The sequence below is a fragment of the Megascapheus bottae genome, chromosome 15, assembly GCF_031878675.1.
Source record: "Megascapheus bottae isolate mThoBot1 chromosome 15, mThoBot2.hap1, whole genome shotgun sequence".
Lineage (NCBI taxonomy): Eukaryota > Metazoa > Chordata > Mammalia > Rodentia > Geomyidae > Megascapheus > Megascapheus bottae.
Window position 1 is genome coordinate 5,559,660 of NC_143523.1, and position 18,385 is coordinate 5,578,044.

The 18,385-nt window shown below is 46.8% G+C and overlaps 1 protein-coding gene across 6 annotated transcripts in view; it reads left to right on the forward strand.

Moving 5' to 3' along the window:
- The window catches only part of Ctbp2 (C-terminal binding protein 2), a 122,303-nt gene that overhangs the window by 61,452 nt on the left and 42,466 nt on the right, over positions 1–18,385 (forward strand). Inside the window, exon 3 of one of the 6 annotated variants that reach the window (XM_090345647.1) lies at positions 17,326–17,506. The exons of the other annotated variants lie outside the window; for them this stretch is intronic. The gene's annotated coding sequence lies outside the window, so the exon portion shown is untranslated. The remainder of the gene's footprint in view (positions 1–17,325; positions 17,507–18,385) is intronic. 6 annotated transcript variants of the gene reach the window in all.

The following is an 18,385-nucleotide window of genomic DNA, read 5'->3' on the forward strand; positions in this document are numbered from 1 at the left end:
TCTTGCAACATATTTGGATTTAGTTCTCATAAGGTAAGGGGTGCTATGTTACTTACTTCTATAATGGTGTAACCTCAACATAAAGGGAGGAATTGCCTATTGTGGCTGATTTCAAAGGGTAATCCATGGTAACTTAGCTTTGCTGGCTTTTGAGCCCATGGGACAGAAGATTACTTGATGTCAGTGTGACGATGTCAGCCAGGATCCAGAGAAAGACCTGAAAGGGGTTCAGGGTAAGATACCCCAAGAACGGGTTCCCTAGTGACCCACCTCCTACAGTTGGTTCTCACTTCTTAAAGTTTTCCCAGCCTCCCCAAATGGCACTACCAGCTGGGATGGAATCACTTAGCTCATGAGTCTGTGTTGGGACATTTCCTATTCAAATCATGCTGTATTTGAGCATGTTAGTGTTCATTTTCCTTTTTAATCATCTTGAGAAAAAGCCGTTTTTATGCTCTAAAATTTTAGTCTTGTTGGCTGTTTATTAAAGGAAGTGCTGTTCTTTGTAGGATTGGATGCTGGACTATTTTGTGTGGACCTTAGCTCACCGCGATACAAGCAATGAGTATACTGAGTGGTAGAAAATGAGTGTTTGGAGGAAGGACTTAGAACATGACTCTTCTGATACTAAATTTGTATCTTGGCAATGCTTTTGTAACACCAGCTTTCATTTGGATTCTCTTAACCATACTCTGGGAAACGTTGTTGGGGCAGGGAGGGCGGGGGTCAGTCAGTAGCATTTATTCTCCTTCTAACCGGGCCTTCTTAGGTGATTTCGTTACACAGTGGGAGCTTGGGAGAATGATATACACTTTTGTTTTTGTGTACAACTCAGTGCAACCCAACATCAATGCAACTCAACATTGTGAGTTCTTGGGTAGGAACAAAACTCATCCCCTAAAGTTTCACAGGGAAGGATTGGGCAATGCAAACTTCCTGTAGTGACCTAGGGGGTCCCATGGGTGACTGACAGGTGACAGTTTCTGAAGAACATTTGTGTTACTTAGCATTATTGCAGTGTCAACCAGTGTCAAAGAAACCTTCAGTTAGAAAGTTCCAGAAGAGGCAGCACCCTTGCCTTCTGTCAGAGTCATGAAGAAACATGGTTTCCATGCCGAGAATGCCTCGTTTTGGGTGGTGGTTTATAATCCCTGCCATTCTGTACAAATCACTCCCTTCCTGCTTTCCTGTTCCTTCTTTACCAAGGCCGCAATCCGTGCCTCCCCGACTTCAGATTCTCGCTGTATGTTGATTCTTTTGTCACTCCTACTGACCAACTGCTCTGCTGTTTTGTGAACTGTTGAGGCACACAGTAAGTTTCATTACTGCTTGCCACATGTTAGGTAGCCATTTGTCCTTCTGCTTCAGCTCTCGGTAACTCCTGAAGTCGTGACACTGGTGCTGTCAGAGGTGGGGTACAGTGCTGGGTCCGGTTCCAGGGCCAATTGTCACAGCGTCTGGACCCTCAAAAGAGCTCCCTGAAAGCAGATGTGATAAAGGGGACAGGAAGCCTCCGATGGACGTAGTGATATTGAACTGGTAGGGGAAAACATCTGGCCTCAGAGAACTGTCCTGTGAAAAAAGGAAGACAATGTGTTCCAGAGAGAAAGCTGGGCTGGAAGAGAAGGAAACATGGTTCCTTTAATCCTAAAATATTTTAAGAAGAGTCCACTTTGTCCATAATGACACAGACCATCTGTTTGCTGACGAACTGCATCACAGGCAACCAACCTCTCCCTTAGAGGTCACAGCGTGTCCTGGGAGTCTGCAGAAGAAGCACAGAGGTCCCAGTCTGAGTTGTACAGCACATTCTTACCCAAGCAGAAAGACTGAAGGGGAAAATGAATGGACAGGATGTAAGGCATGTGGTGGGGTGGTGCTGGGTCAATAGAATGGCCACAGTGCAAGTATGTATACTGAAGCTGCTCCCGTCCCACCAGTGGACATCCCAGGGATGTCACAGGATAGCCCCAGTGCATAGTGACTGTCTGTCCTCACAGTTGCTTCTCTGCTTACTAAATCTTGGTCTCAACTCGCCTCTTCAAGGTTGAAGCTGGATCTGCTTGGCTTTTGCTGTCTACACAGATGCATTCATTCAGAGATTGTGGTGCGTGAATATACGTGTGTGTGCGCGTGCGCAGGTGTGTGTGTGCCTGTGTGCACATGCACATGCAGGTGTATCACTCTCTTCTTGCTAGTTTGTTTTACAGTTGAGCGTCTGTTATCTTAGTTGAGAAAGAACAACACTTTATTGCTCACTCCTCAGGATGCTGAAAAGTCTTAAGACCCAGACATCTGAATACTGAGTGCTGTGAAGGCTCTCCTTTCTGGTTCATGGATGAGATTTCTTAGTGTTTATATGTGTTCCTCTCTGTGGCTTCTTCTAGAAGGACCTTATCCTCTTACTCAGGGCCAAGGATTTCAACATGGAAACTTGAGAGGACACAGTACTGAGACCAGGACGTGTGTCTTGCCTTGAGGATCCACATTACTATACGTGTTGGGGTAGACCTCTCCAGAGGACGCAGAAATTAGTGTGTCCGAAGAAGACCACTACCAGAAAATCTGACAAAGTGTACATCCCCCAGCTTGCCCCAGTGAGGGCAGGAGGCTACCAGAAATTGCCAGGGCAATGTAAAATGTAACACACACACACACACACACACACACACACACACACACACACACACACACACACACACACACACACACACACACACACACAGTGTCTAGAAATGATGCAGAGCCTGGCAAAAACAGACATACAAGAAAGCTATTGGAAATGATCTCGTTGGCAGAGGTGGGCATGGCTGGTGTGCCCCTGTAGCAGTGCCCCTGAAGCTCATGCCGGTGAGCGGAATGCTGCCCCATGGATGGCTGTCAGGCTCTTTGCCCTGATTTCAGATGTAAACCTACCATCTCTGCCTGAGTCAGAGCTGGAAATTATCGGCGGTTAATGGGATCTTTACAACAGCTAAATCCTCCACTAAACACTTTATGTAACTGCTGTTGCACACGGGGCGCTTCCCCTCGCCATATGTCCATGTAGCTTTCTTTCATTGTCATTAAAGAGAGTCAGACGTGTGCAGGAAAAGGAGACGGGATCCTGCTGTAATGACTTTGTCTTCACCATCTTTTCTCAGCTGCTTAAATCGCTGTCAAGGCAGTGCGGGAATCTTGGAGGAGGGAGTTTTCTCTGATATAATTATGCTGTTAGTAAAAATGTTGGCGGCTCCTCTCCCCATAGCCACTAAAATAAAACTCTTGATCTCAGAACTCGGCAGCTGTTTGCAATCTGCCTCTCTATCCCCCCACGGATGTATTGGCGTTGCAGCCTGGGTGATGGGTGGTGAGTGAGGGTGATTCCCTTTGCCGGGCAGGTGGTCATGAGCCAAGACTCATTTGCTGGAGCCACTCCAGGTTGGGTCGGCTCTGTGTTGTACCCATGCATGGTTGCTAAGGAGCAAGCTTTGTTTGCACAGAGCCAGGGGAATGTTCAAGGGCAAGGGCGCTTTGTGAAGATTTGCTGAGGTGGCAGAGGCAGAGCTCATTGCTAGGTGTCAGGTACCAGCAGTAACAGGTGGTTTGAGATCCCAGCAGCCCTGGGCAGTAGAGGGAAGGGTTTTTCAGGGTCATAGGGTGTGGTGGCAGGAATGTACTTGTAGGTCAGTAAGACAAGGCTGAAGGAAGAGAGGAGGCAGGGTGCTGCTGCTTCCTGGGTGGGGTCAGACCTGCTCTGTGGACATCAGACCTGCAGGGAACAAAGGCCGGTGGGAAGCTGGTTATCCCAGCTTCCAGAACCTGGCTGGTCTTAGAAGTCTTCTACCAAAGCCACCTCTGAGGACCGTTGGGCTTAGGCTGCTGGAGCTGCTGAGCCTCCTGGTATGGGTGATCACCAGACCCTGGGACATTACCAAGGAGGCAGCCCCCTTCCACAGTGGACCCTACCCTGTGAATCATACAATCACCACGACTCATTCACTCACTGACCTTTCCATGTGGCTTCTGTGACCTGAATGGAATGACATGGACCAGTCACCCTGCATGGTGACCTTGGAGCTGATGCCTGTTTGCTGCCTACAGAGAGAGTATAAGCATGCCCAGTATAACCCCTGGTGGGCTCTGGGTCTTATTGAGAGTAGTCTCTTCTCGGCCTAGTGCCATGTTGGTAGATTACAAACCCACGGTACCCTGTCATCTTCATCCCTTTTTCAGATGAGGAAAGTGAACCTGGAAAGATTGTATCCTTGCCAAAAGCCAGCCACACAAAACAGTTCCTCCTTCTCCGCTCTGTCTGTGTATCTCCCTGGGAGCGTTGAGTCCTGTGCGTAAGCCTTAGCCCCCCCTCACTGCAGTGCATGCAAAGATGAAACCAAGGAGGCTCTCTTCTGAGTAACTTGACAGAGATGTCTTCCAGGTTTGCAAATGCCTTTTGGCCCTGGAGGCCCTTTTTGATGTCAGGTGTGAACTTAAAGCATTAAGGTAAATGTGATTAGTGTGTTCTCTAGCCCCTCAGGCGGGCTCAGAGGAAGGAAGTACCTAAATCTTGCTTGACGGGCTCTCAGAAACCCTCTCCTGGAATTGTGGTTTCTACGCCCGGTTTTCTAGAGTAGGAGGTGACGCCATAGTGAAGGCCTTCTGAGACCTGACTGGGCAACCGATGGTTGGCTCTTGTGCACAAACGTGGCTTGCACAGCCATCATGGCGTGGTCACAGGAGACAGCCAGAATTCGCTGAACGTCTTACCTGGGGCAAGGAGCATATTAAATTTTTGTAAGAATTTATTATAATGGGAAGTCTAGGTTAATTACAAAAGAAGCTAGATTGGGAGACAAAGCCATCTGCTGACAAGGAGACATGAGCCATGGCACATGCTGCCATGGGGGGCAAGGTGGGAGCATGGCTGGCCGGGCTGCAGCTTCCCCAGCAGGGGCCTATGGCTCCCTAGGGAGGACATGGTAAGCCTTGACTGGTTTTGTCCTATTGCCAGTGAGATTAATTTTGGTTGTTGCAGTTAAGATAGAGCCCCCTTTCCCTCTCACTGTCAAGCTATTTGTGGTAGAGGGATGCCTCAACTTTGTGTTGAAGCATTCTGGAGCTTGAACTAGACCTGGGCACTGTCCCTGAGCTTTTTATTCCTCAAGGCTGGTGTTTTTTGACAGTTAAGCCATGGTTTAACTTTCCACCTTTTCTTAGTGATTTTCAACTGGCTTCAAACGGAGACTCTCTGATCTCAGCCCCCTGAGTAGCTAGGATTACAGGCATGAGACACTGGCTTACAACCCCTCTAAATTTTATACCCTTGGGTCTCAGCATAAACTGGTAATTCTCCTTTGAATCAATGATCATTATGATCACTAAATTGGTATTTTCTGCTATACTTGTTGGCTTTTTCTTTCCTTTCCTTGCCCATATTTTTGTGTTATGTAAGGCCTGACCGAGGTGCTTTGTTCAGATCATTACCTGTGTCGTCGTTTTCGATGGTCCTCGGGTCACTGCAGGTATGTCCCATCATGCTCTGTCATACCTCCAACTTCCTTTAAGCCAGAAAGTAAGGAAATGTTCCTCCACCCTAGGGCATTCCGTGCATGATGTAATACCTTAGTGTGTATGTGGAGTGGCGGGGATGTGTTCCTTACATATGACACGTGTCGTCTCACATACACTGAGTCTTAACAGTGTCCTGTGGTGGCCCGTGGATTCCATGGCTGTAGCTGTCACCTCCTCAGGTCTGTGGAGCACCCGTTGTCAAGCTTTGGGGCACAACCTGAGGGCCACATGGACCTTTCCAGATGGGCCATGGCTTAGGTTCCCTCAGCCTCTCAATAATTTATGCCTTCAGCTGCCACGAGCACGAATCTCTTTTCTGCCTTCGTTTTTCCTTGTTGCATTTCTCATGTGCATCTGGGGACCTTTTAGCATTAGGACATCAAGTTCACTTTAGAAGATAGTCAGAAGAGATCGTATTTCTAGCGATGACATCCAACATGGTGCAGCTGTTATTCCTGGCAGTGCTAAGGGTTTCTCAAGTGAGCTGTGGCCAGTCCCGAGTAGCCAGAGGTCGGTGGCCAAAGGCAGGGGGGCCCTGGCCCCTCACTCATGGACTCCTGGCTATGCTACTGGATTCTGGTGTTTGAAGAGGTGCAGGTAACAAAGAGGACTCTTGGCTGAATGAGTCCATGTGTGGTTCCCCACCACCGTAATCCGAGGAGACTGGGTTTATTTCTCTTTATAAGTTTTGACTTCTGTTCCCTGAAGTAGAGTTATAGAGAAGTCTGATTTATCTGCTCCAGAAAATATAGGCCCCTTAGTGAAGTTAAGCAGAGTATAAAATGCCTTCCTGGTAGTTAAATTTACACTCTGTTAAAGTGATTTGTGCGTTTCGCAGTGAGCTGTGATATGAAATGCATAAATACACAGCAGAGTTAACTTAGAAGGAGATTTTATTGGACAGGAGCCCTTTGAGCGCTCAGGTACAGCACTGGAATCATTTAGCATGGTTACCAGTAATGTAGCCAGTGCCTCCATGGCTTTCAAACCCCACCTCAAACATTCAGAACTGAGGGGAAGAAAGTGCTTTTTCACAGACTGCTTCATATAGTGCAAGTGTTTTCAGCACAAGACAAGGAATTAGGGTTTCTCTGTTGGTTCCTGGTCCAGGAACTTATCTACTTAGGTAGTCACTTGCCCTGAGTTTGGAACAGATTTCAAATTAGCAGCCATGATAAATATGTTTGTTTGTTTTTTTCCGATGAGAATGTTTTCCTCCGGGAATAGGCCATTAAAAGTCCATATTGGGACAGTTCAGGACGATTAACAAGGGAATGCTTTGGCCTGGCTCCCCTTTAGTGTTTTCAGCTAAGTCTTACTCTTTCTGGCATAATCCTTCTTTATTTCCGTGTGTGTCAGGAGAAACAAGGTATGCCGTCCCCAGAACAGTGGTGCTTGGGTTATGTTTGGGAGGTGGTCACTTGGTAGATGATGAACGATTTGAGAGTGTTCTCAAGGAGGTCTCTTCTCACACTGCCCGCCTCTGAATCAGCAGCTGTGTGTAAGGTGCTGCCTCTGAAGCCTTCCGTTTAGTATAGACAGATAACAAGAACCAAAGACCTGCTTCCATAGCTGCATGGTGTCACTCTGGCTCCTCCGAGTCCTCCCACATTCCAGATAGAATCCACCGGACGCAGGAACCTGCACTGCCTTTCCCTTTTTGTAACTAAGAAACATCTGGCCGTGTACGGTGATAAGAAAACACAGTGTCCTCATTGAAAAGGCCATCATGGCCATTGGTAAGGACCAGAAAAGGACGTGAGGGAAGGACATCCGCAGGCCCCCTCTAGGGATCCTGTCATCTCCATAGGGTCGGACAAGGCCTGGTCAGCCCGTGACTGCCCGCAACTGCTGGTGTTACTGCTAGAGACTAGACAGCATGATTTGGGCCTTGGAAAAGCTATGGAAGCAGAACAGTCATGAGGTATAGAACATGGAGTTGTGGGTGATAGAATTGCTTAGTGCTGTGCCTGGGTCGGTTCAGGTTCGCTGATAATACAGAATAATTTGCACTAAAGGCCTCAGTTAAGGCATACTGCAAATAGAAATAATCAGGTACTATTTGCTATTCCTGATGGAAGCACTTTCTAGAATCTTCCTAAATTATTGATTTCAGTACCCAAGCCTGGGGCCTCCCATGAGGGGAAGTCCATGTGAGTTCCTTTTTTTTTTTTTTTCTTTTTTTGAAATTATATTTTTATTATCTTCAAGTAGTCCTACAAAAGTGTTACCATTCAAAAAATCATTTTGTAAGTACAATATGTCTGGATTGTTGTCATCTCTTCATCTTCCTTCCTCTTCCCAAGATAGAATTTCTTAATTTCATAGGACATGCTTCACATATTATGGCACGTGGGGCTCTTTAAGAGTCATGTGAGTCAGGTATCAAGCAAGTTTTCCCATGAAGGCTGGGAATGTGTGGCTTCAGGGTAACCACTGCACCCCTCCTCAATACCCACCCAGCGATTCCACCTTTACATCCTTGTCTCTTAAAACCTAATCCAAGGTGACTGCTGATTGCTGAAATTTGAGGACAGGTTCCATATTATGGTCACATTTGGACTGAATCTATGGAAGTCAGCTGAGGCTGGTCAGCATAGGCAAGGACACTGGAAGATAGCGGCCGCCGTGGGCCATGTGTGTCTGTCCATCTGTGTCTCCCTCCTTCTTCATTGATGCAGACACATCGGCCTCCCTGGTTTTTAGGGCGGGCTCCTGATGGCCACCGACGCAGCTCTAGTATAAATCCCAAGCACAGAACTCCCTAGCACGCACTATTCTTCGATCTCTTTGGAAGATGAAACACTGATCGTTGTTGGCTGCTTGGCCAGGTGAAGTGAGTAAACCTCCATCTGAGCCCCAGGCAGCTTGGAGTGGTGCCGGGGTCCAGTACCAAGTGCCCATCACTCTGAGGGCATGGCCAGGGGCGAATGCCTGTGTGGGCATTCTTCACCTACGGGTGCTCCACCGCAGACATTCCAGCTCCCTCGGCTCACACTTGCCAGGAACACACTGAATGTGTTCTGTACTCTGCATCTCATTACATGTGTCTTGAAAATGTGGCCTTTCTTTACGTGTGTAAACTTACACACACACGGCCTCACACAATTGATAGCTTGTTTTACCCTTACAATAGCTGCATTTTGGTGGTGGTGGGTGCCTAACACATATTTTGTTTTTATTTAACTTATAAAACCTTCTGGGTGAGTGCCTCTGTAAACTAAAAGCTTTCATAGCCTGTGAGAGCCATGATTTCTTTTTCTCTCCAAAATGACGGAATGGCGCATCTGGATACATGTGGCAGTTGGCCTGATGCGTTGGTTCTCTCCAGGAAGTGGAAGTTTGGATGATATCACTCTGGGGTTATTTCTTGTTATTGTAATTAATGGGTCAGCAGGAAGTAGTGAGGCAGAGGACTCTTGGCAGAAGGGATCATTTACAGAGGGAGGAGAGAGGAAGAGAAGAGTATGAAAAGCCAACATTGTACACTTTTAGACTCTAGAGAAGAATTCTGCATGTCCAGGAAAGCCTCTGGCTAGCATGGGTGTCTACTAGTGTTAACCGGTGACATGATTCAGTTTCTGTTTTCCTCTTCGCTATCCCAAACCACCTTGACCTCTGACTGGCACGGTTGGTTTTTTTTTTCTTTTCAGTCATGGGGTTTGAACTCTGGGCCTGGGCATTGTCCCTGAGCTCTTCACCTCAAGCTACTGCCCTCTGCTGCCTGAGCCACAGCACCACTTCTGGATTTCTAGTGGTTCGTTGGAGAGAAGAGTCTTGTGGACTTCAGTGCCAGGGCTGGCTTTGAACCGCAGTCCTCAGATCTCAGCCTGCTGAGTAGCTAGGATTATAGGCATGAGAGGTCTTTTTTTTTTAATATATTAAAGAATTCATTGACATTGATGTTTACATCAGAGAGGTCTTTTTGAGCCAAGTGTACCCTCATTGGCAAGAGCCATTATAAGTTGCACTTTGCAGTCAGGCATCACCTCTTCAGGTGAGTTTAGGATGAGCTGAAGAGGCCGGAAGGTGAGTGGAAGACAGGGTGGAGCCTCGCCAGGGTCCTCAGAAAGGAGTAAAGTGAAGAAGGTGACCTGGGTGGAGGCGAGTCTCCGAATCTTCACTTTCAGAAGCAGTGTTGACTCTATTATGTCAAGCCAGCCAAGATGAAGACCCTTCTTTGTTTTATGCTGTGTGGGGCCGTAGCTGGCCCAGGGGAATGTCCCTGGTGAAGGCACAGTGAGATGGGCTGTGGCAGGACGAGGCTCCTTCCCTGGTCCCTCCTCGCAGAGGGCAAGAGGTGCCTGCATGGACAGGGTTGAAGCACTGGAGAGATGGGAAGAGGGAAGAGGCAGGCTCTGGATATGTGGTTAGGCCAAACTGCTTTTTACGTCTTATTTTCGTACTGATCATGGAACCTGCATGCTGTTCCTGAGCATATTTTATGCTCCATGGCTTCCCTTCTAGTTATTTTGGTGGTTCATTTAAGATAAAATCTCTTGGACTTCCCAGGCTGGCTTTGAACTGTGATACTCAGATCCTCTTGAGTATTACAAGCAGGAGGATCCTCAGATCCTCCTAGAATTTCAGGCAGGAGCCACCATGCCCAGCTTGGTTTATGTTTTCAATGCAAATCGAGTATACAGCAGTAATTTATTGCTGTGTGTAAATCTACTGCAATTTGTATATTCCATTCATGGGCATTGGGGACCTGCAGGTTTTCCAGCATTGTTGCTGTCCTGGGCTTTTTTTTTTTTTTGCACAAAGGCTCACCTAGAAAAAGAACCACGGGGGTGCGAATATCTAGCTTTGGTGGAAAGAAGCACCTAATGGGTTTCTAGAATGGCCATGGTGATTTGCATTCCTGCCAGCTGAGTGGGAGTCTGTTGTGTGCGCTCCCTGACTCTGCCGTCCGCATCTCGGCAAGGCTGAGCCTCAGCCTGTTAGCATTTGTATTTTCCTGATGACTGAGATGTTCAGTCTTTTTCTGGCCTCATTGTCTGTTTTGGGCATTCTCTTAAGAAGTCCCTGATGATTTTTTGGTTTTGGTCTGTTTTAGACATTGGTTAGTTGGGATTTTTCTTTGTCTCAATCTGTTTTGTGCCACACCACAGATTGATAAGTTAATCATGCCAAATCTAAGATCAAGGAACCTAGCGTGTTACCATGACCTTCCTGTGCTGTTCTGCAACAGGATTTGCCCTCTTTCAATAAATAGCCCACTCACTGCACCCAAGAGGACACTGAAGGCATCACTCTGTCCTGTCAGTGGACAGCTCTTTCACACTGGGGATAAAGTTTCCAACACAAGCATACTAGACCTATAGAAATTCTTCATAGATACTGGTATAAGTCATACTCAAATGCTTTTTTATTAAACTTTGTCTTCTACTTTGTATTCTTGCTTTCTTCATGGAATGTAATGAGCAGCAGAAAGCAAGAAGTGGGTTTTATTGGGGATCAGGAGATTTCGTTCCAGTCATAACGTTTTGTGGTACGTGCCCTTATTTATGCCGTATCTCAGTCATTATCTATCTGGATCTCTAAGACATTTTCTTTAGTTTATTTTATTGTTTTTCATGTCATAGTTGGGTCAAATTGCCGAGTGTGAGTCAAGGTTCCCAGTGCATTTTTCCTGGCTCTGTAGGGGGATTCTTTGGCCAGCATCCCTGCCATTCTGGAAACCTACAACCTACATGTGGACAGGCTCAAAAGAACCACTGTCTGCATGCATCCCACCCATGGTCTGTGTACAGAATGTAAGAATCTGGGCATGGTAGCCTGTGATCCCCGCTGTGGCAGCTGGATGGAGAGTTCTACTTTCACCTGTGGAGTGAGTGGGGGAATTGTAGTGAGAGCATGTCGAGGGACTTTGAGAGATGGGCCCGTTGTTAAAGAGGGCCATAGCGGGCTCTGCCTGCGGTGGCAGGCCCTTCCCAGAGAGCGTGTGGTGTACTCTAACACATTCCTGAGTCACACTTCATTCCAGAATTTAAAGCACAGTGGTCACCACAGAAGACAGTCTCCTTCCAGGCTTTTATGGCACACTGGCCTTGGTAGAAAGATCCCTGTCACCCTCGATGTGTGGGAAGCCCTTTGTCACCCTAGTTCAGTGGTCTTTCTTGCCTTCACCATGTGTACCTATCTATAACTATGGCTATGTCAGTTGATCTGAGGACATATATTTGGGGGCAGTTTAGAGTGTTGGACTCAGGGCCACACTGCCAGTCTCCAGTTTTTTGAGGGTAGGATTAGGTTTGAAATCGAGACCCTCATTTATTCCTCCTCTCTCTCTCTTCCTCTCCCTCTGTCAGTTATGGGGCTTAAACTCTGGGCCTGGACACTGTCCCTGAGCCCTTCAGCATAAGACTACCACTTTACCCCTTGAGCCACCATGCCACTTCTGGTTTTCTAGTGGTTAATTGGAAATAAGACTCTCACAGACTTTATTGCCCAGCCTGGCTTTGGACACCTCGGTCCTCAGATCTCAGCCTCCTGAGTAGCTAGGATTACAGGCATGCGCCACCACATCTGGCTCTGAGATTAGTGTTTAAAGTAGCACTGTGGCTCGTGCAATTGCAAAAAGCAGGAAAGCAGGGGTGGGGGGGGTAGTTTGGCCTAGTGGTAGAGTGCTTGCCTAGCATGCACAAAGACCTGGGTTTGATTCCTTGGTACCATATACGTAGAAAAAAGCCAGAAGTGGTGCTGAGGCTCAAGTGGTAGAACTCTAGCCTTGAGAAAGTCCAAGGACAGTGCTCAGGCCCTGAGTTCAAGCCCAGGCCTGGGGGGTGGAGGGGGTAGGAAAGGGTCTTGAGCAACTGATCTATCAAGCCCTGATCACAAGTGAAGACTGTGGTGAGTGTGTTTGGATCCACCATGGCTCTTCCTTTTCTGACACTGTGTTCCTCCTCAGCTGTTTCCCATTCTGTCGTGTCTCTATTTATTGCATCCAACAGTTTTTAAGTAATGACTTCAATAATGATTGCCAAAACTGTAATCAACGTTTTTGTTAATGATTGGGACCTTGTAAAATAATTAGTCCTGAAGCAGATAACCAAAAGGAACACAAAATTTCAGAGAACAGCTTCTCCTCAAGTGGTGCTGTGGGGATCTGTCCACGGCGGCCAGCATTGCATCCCCTCACAACTCTACTACTTCGTGTTTCTTGGCCTTCCTCCCTGCAGCCTTTTCTCACAGGCTACATCAGGGGTCCACTCCTGGCCTTTTTGTATTTAGCTAGGGAATCCCTGGCCAGGCCTGAGGGTGACTCGAGACCTGCCCGCTCACAGCTACCTTCTTCCTAACCTGCCCTGGCCACCACATTGCATGAAGTTGGCCTTTCTCAATTGCCAGATTCTTACCTCTAGAATGGCAGCTTTGGGTGGTCCTGCTGGCACACAGGTGTGTCTGTTCCAGAAGTGGTATACAGTACAGTGGGGCTGTATATTTCCTTGATCTTACTGTTATGGCAGGGAATATATTGGACTATTGACTATGGTTTTAAAGAGTGCTTGTCTGTTGACCAAGGGTTTTATTTTGCCATTATTTCCCAGAGAACCTTGCATTTCTAAACAGTTCCTGAGGTGTTTGACTAGTTCAGTCTCTGGTTTCTTGGCCAGCTGTCATGGCCACTTGTTCTGTTTTATGTTGTTTCTTGTAAGCATCTACTGCCATCTTTCTGGCTTTATTTGGTTGGTGGGGGTATGGTTCTCCATATCATCCATGTGCCAACCCTTGGAATGGAAGTCCTGAGTCTTCTGTGTGATATGCTCCTGTCTTGTTCCTGGAGCTCACTGCCCATATGCTCAGTGATCTGTTAGGTGGCTCTGTCATGTCTTCTGTCTGCAGCGCACACTTAAGAAGTGCTCTGTGCTGTAGTTTCCCATCTGCCATGTTCCTGAAGCCGCATGAGACTGCACTCTTGTCAGGAGCCCCCGCAAGGCTCCTGAGTGTGTGAGGCTCCTTTCTCAGCAGAGGGGATGCTGCGTGGCTAGATAGATCAGAAATCAGCCAAAGCGTAGAACTGTGACAACACAGAAGCGTGTGGATATGGAAAGAAGATTGCCTTTTACTTTGTCTTTGTGATGATATTGGAGCTTGAGCTCAGAGGCTGGGAACTGTTCTTTACCTTTTTTGCTCAAGGCTGGAGCTCCACTGTTGGGGCAACAGCTCCAATGCTGGTTTTGTTATTGTTTGTTGTCTTTTTTTTTTGCAGGGGAGGGGGATGGAATCGTGATTAAGCTGGGATAGGAATCTTGTGCCCAGTCTGGCTGAGTAGCTAGTATTACAATCACCAGCACCCAGCTTGAAAATATTGCTTTAACATAGAGTAGAGCAAGCCTGGGCAGGAAAGAATTCTGCAACAGGGGCTTTACTCTTGTCAGGAATGTAGTACCAGGGGTAACAGGTAACTTCCCTTTTGATTAAAACATTAAATAGGCTTTGTTTAAGAAGAGTTTTATAGATTTACAGAAAATTAAAGAAAATGGTACAATGGTTTTCACATGTCTCCTCTGCTCTACTATTAACCTCTTATAGTTGCCTGTTTGTTATAATTAACGAAACAATGGTGATTCAGTATTACTAACTGAAGTGTGTAATTTATCAAGAAGGGGGAACCTTTTCAGTTTATTATTCGGTTCCCAGAAATGGGTTTCTTTTTCTCTTTTTTTCTGTCTTGTTTTTATAGTGAGGATAAGGAAATAGTGTCATACTCAACGTGGGGAGGGAAGGGAAGGAAGCAAGGAGGGGAATGGAGAACATCTGTAAGGTGTCCCCTAAAGCAGGGTAGCCACAGAAAGCCCACATTTCCTGCCCACAGCCAACAGAAGTGACCATGTCCTGCCTTAAGGAATTTCATTGTGGGAAATACAGTTGTCTGGGTGAGTTGAGTCTTCCAACAAGTGTGTGTGGTTTTGATGAACACATTACTATAAATACCTTATGAGTATGATTTTAAAATCCTAAACTGTAGGCAACTGCCATGCAGTTTGTTTGCGGCACTCACCCTGTGGGCAGAAAGGCTGACACAGGGATTAAGAGCTAGCCAGAGATTGTGGAGGGAGGGAGGTGGTCACTCTTGCCCCAAGAAGTTGTGTATGTCAGCACATTCCATGTTCAGTTTATCTCCTTGGCTTGGATTACAAGCTGTAGAACGAGATGAAACCAAGTTGTGGAAGGTTACATGTGGAAAGGGGGAGATGGCCCCTGCACGTTTGCTGACAGGCTAACAGGAAAGCCTAGGTCCTTGACGCCGCTGCCCTGCATGGTGAGACATACCAGACCACAGGTTGCCCAGGGATTGATGGTGTTCCCACCACAGGGCACCCAGCTTCCTTCCTCTCTCCCCCCTCCCCAACATAGTTGTTCAGGATATGGAGCTGGACATGGGAGCTGGTGACAAATCTGGCTCTAGGAAAAGAATTCGAGAAAGTTGTAATTGTCTTAGCAACTGCACCAAGCCCTTCCTTGTTGCACATGCCCTGTCCTGCCATGCAGAGTGGTTTTATGACATTGATAATGCTTTGAGAGACTGGATTCCATGACATAGACAGAATTTCAGTCGTTCTGTGGTACTAGCCCTGTGGCTCAACTCTGGTCTGTGTACATCTGTCTGATCAGAACGGACTGGTCCTCCACAGTGGAGGGGGGCGGGGAAGGTCCAGTGGATCCACCAGGATATTTACCAATATCCTGTGGAGCTGGGAGGTGAAGGCTTGGATGTTTGGCTCTCTGTTGGGCACAGGAGCTTAGGCCATCTGGTCTTTGAGGTAGCACTTGTCTATCTTGTGTTGCTTGGTCCTGGAAGCAATGGGCCTGTGTAACGTGGGCAGGAGGACTCTGCCAAGGAGATGCCCTCTAAAGCCCACGTGCTACCTTAGATAGCTTGTTCTTTGGGGCTGCATGTGGCTGTCTTCATGGCAGGAGTATTAGGCTAGCGGGGTGCCCTGCCCAAGGTCCTTCGTGTGTAGCCTACTGTATGGGATAAGCCAACTCTTCGTGGGCTTTGACAGTTGCAGTCCAAGCTCCAAGATGTGAGGAAGCCTGATTGTTTTTAGTGTTGTATAATAGCTGAAGGTTGTACAGCTCCACACCACCCCCAGTTTCCCTGTGATTGACATGTCAGGTTGCCATGGTCCCTTCACTGCAGTGGGTGTAGGCTTAGTAACGACTCAAGAGTGTGGTGACCTTAACAGGGCTTTCTTGGGAGTTTGCCTCCAGTTGTTTTGTTTGTGTTTTTTTTTTGGGGGGGGGAGTGGGGTGTGAAAACAAACCTAAAAAGGGTTTGTTTTTGTTTTTCCGTTTTTTGATTGGTAGTTAATTGGAGAGAGTCTCATGAACTTTTCTTGCCCAGACTAGCGTTAAACCATACTCAGATTTCTTGAATTCTATACAAGCATAAGCCACGGGCATTCGTTTTTGAGTACAGTCATACATTTTGCAGACTACGCCTGTACTGTCTGTTTTTCTCATCATTAAACTGCATTATGAGTTTTGCAGGAAACATGTTTTGTGTCCCTTTAAAGAGAATATTTCCTATGAGAGAAGTGTGACACTTGCCCAGCCAGTAACAAGTTCACCATGTGGTAAGAGGTACTCCCTCGCCACGTCCAGCTGACCACAGACCTCCAGTGGAGGCAGAACAACCATCCTAGGAGGTAGAGAGTATCAAGCCTCACACCCTGGCCTCTGGACTCTCCTCAGTCTGTTCCTCCGGAGGCACCATGTGTCAGTGTCTTGACAGACATTGAAATGTAAGTAGTAAGTAGGTCCTTCCTGGATGTGGCTCTCTTAAGGTATGAGGGGCTGAATTGAATCACACAGGTTCACTGTGCAGTCTGAGTATCTGGGTGCTAGGATTTCAGGCCTGGGCTGTTGGGTAGTTCATCATCCAGTGGACAGCGCCCAGGTTTGCCCATCAGGGTGTCCCATATCGCTAGAGGGGAAATTGAGCCTCAGGAAAACACATGGGTAGAAACTCATGTCTTAACCCTTGGGAAGTGTCTGTCTTCAGGACTGGCCATGGAGTTGATACACGTTGCTCCTATTTCCAGCTCCAAGACCCAAACCCTTGGGGGCCAGGCTGTGCTCCTGCCCCAATTATAGCCCTCCTCCCTAGGTTTTGCTGGTGTGATTTGACAGCCAGGTGTGAGTAGAATTATAATGTTGATTCTCCACCCCTCCATGTTAAAAAGCAGTTCACGTCCAGAACTGTCCAGAGATCGTAAGTGTGTACACAGTGAGTTAGTTATCACCGAGTGAACAGGCTGAGATCCCACCGGAGAACATTCTCTAAAGCATCCCTCTGACCAAAGCCAGACGAGCCAGTGCAGTGTATTCTCTAGATGTGAACCTTGTGTTACCAGCGAGCAACTGACTGGGGAATTTTATGTTCTGTGTAAAGCAGTTGCGGTGCCTGTGAGGGGTCCTGGGATAGCCATTAAGAAAAGTATTGGCTTCATTGAAGCCCAATGGGCCTGGGAATCCTCTGAAACTGAAATCTTAAATGTGTAAAACTTGGCCAAGAAAGCAGAACAAAACCAACTTTGAGGTAAGCAACCAAACCAGAAAGGTTTCATTCTTACTCTTTTCTTCCTGTGATTTTTTTTTTTTTTAACCACAACTGTAGGCAGAATCCCCACATCTTAGCACCATGGGCAGAGAGCTGTACGTGGTAATAAAGAAATGAAATGAAATGGGTTTGCTAGAAATTGGAAAATATTTTACTGATCAGTAAGCCTGCCTATGATGAAGTTAGTCTCTTCTCATTTTCAGGATCTACTTAAGAACATGATGATGCTAGCTGGGTACTGGTGGCTCACGCCTGTAATCCTATCTACTCAAGAGGCCTAGATCTGAAGCTCACGGTTCAATGCCTGCCCAGGCATGAAAGTCTGAGAGACAATTGCTTAACTCCAATTAACCAGAAACTGAAAATGGAGCTGTGGCTCGAGTGGTAAGAGTGCTCCCAGCCTTGAGCAAAAAAGCTAAAGGACAGCTTCCAGGCCTTGAGTTCAAGCCCTAGAATCATTACAAACAGGGAAAAAACCAAGGTGCAGATAACACAAGTTTGAATGTTACTTATAGATTTGGAACAGAACACTAAACAAACCTGGACTATGAATTAAGCATTCTCATGTGTTATTTTATTGTACCAGAATTTCTCCCAAGTTATGGTGCTTCTCCCTTGAGAAAGCTTGAACACAGATGGGTGACTTGCATTGTCTTTGCTGAGTTTGCTGTTCCTGTAGAATTCTTACCAAGGGTTTTGTTTTTTGTTTTTTTGTTTTCTTGCTTGTCTGCAAAAGCCTAGGTTTGATGAGTTTTGAAGACGTGCTGGCTGGCCCAGCGGTTGTGCAAACTTGGATGGGTATGCTTTTGTTCATGCATGGTCTCATTTAGATTAGAAGACTAGCCTTTGTTGTCTCAATGTGGGACAAAGGGCTAAGAAGAAAATAAAATGCCCATAAAGGGACAGGGATGTCCAGACTCTCTAGTCGGATGACTCCAGTAAAACAAAGATGGCCTCTGTCCTTAGAAAGCATGTTGCGGCCTTTCTCTGTGTCCCTGTCACTTAGCTTCTTAATGACTCTGTACCTAAATGTCTGCTGCACCATCTAAGACATTTATAAATTCATTGCTCTGGCAGAAAATGAAAGTTATTGGCAGTGACTTGTTTTTAATGCATTTTAAATAACGAGTTCTGATTCAGAGGTAGCATTGTGAAATTAAAACTCTCCAGGTAGGGTTTTAGAGTCTGTAGGGTCATCCATGGACAGCTCCCCTGGGGGCCGCTAGCAGGTGACTGGTGGGGCAAATGAAGCCCTCTGCTCCT